The sequence below is a fragment of the Cyprinodon tularosa genome, unplaced genomic scaffold (genome assembly GCF_016077235.1).
Source record: "Cyprinodon tularosa strain WSP-4 unplaced genomic scaffold, ASM1607723v1 ctg282, whole genome shotgun sequence".
NCBI classification, from domain to species: Eukaryota; Metazoa; Chordata; class Actinopteri; order Cyprinodontiformes; family Cyprinodontidae; genus Cyprinodon; species Cyprinodon tularosa.
Genome location: NW_024038988.1, coordinates 99739 through 100563, shown reverse-complemented (window position 1 = coordinate 100563; position 825 = coordinate 99739).

The window sequence follows — 825 nt, the reverse complement described above, 5'->3', positions numbered from 1 at the left end:
GACTCGGCGGCGCTCGCCTCCCCCCACCCCCCAGTTCTTCGACAACGTCCCGCTGGCCAATCAGAGAGCAGGCCTCGCGACCTCAATTCAAGACTCCTCCCTCGGGCTCAACCGATTGGTTGTCGTTTCGAGGTTTCCATAGTGAGCGTTACGGAACAGCGATAGCGGCAGCTGATTGGTCCAAACCGCTGTCCGTCGTTTTATATAAACAAGGCGGTTTTCGCACGTGGAATCTCATGTTGTGTGTGTCACAGCGCTTTGTAGCGGGGGCAGTTACGACTGCAGGGAATTGCTGGGTTCAATCATCATATCAGATGTTGCCCTTACATAAATGCTAAATATGGCAGCTGGAAGGAAAAACAAAAATAATTATTGACATATTTTGCAAATAGTGCAAGAAACAGACCGCAGCCAGAATGAGTCCAACGCGTAACCTGCTCGCATAATGATTTTTTTACACGTGGGAAACGTCACTGGGTTGATCGCTGGCGCTCATTGTCCAGATTACAGCTTTAAAATCATTAGCTGCGTCACATTTGACTGTGGTCCTCTGAGGGGGCAGGGACTTCTCCCACATGGGGGGGTCAGGTCATTTTGGTGTTGCACTGAAGTAAGGTTTTAAAAAATAACTTTTACTCTTTAATAAGCAAATGCTGTATCTTATTATCCTCAGATATGAACTGGAAGAGGATGCAAGATCCAGTTACCTCCACATGGAAATGCCATTTCATTCAACAATAGGTAGAGACAGTCCTAGTAGGGGCCATCAGGGGCCTGTACCCCTGTAGAACTAGCCCCAGCTTCTTTTAGACAGACTTAGACAGA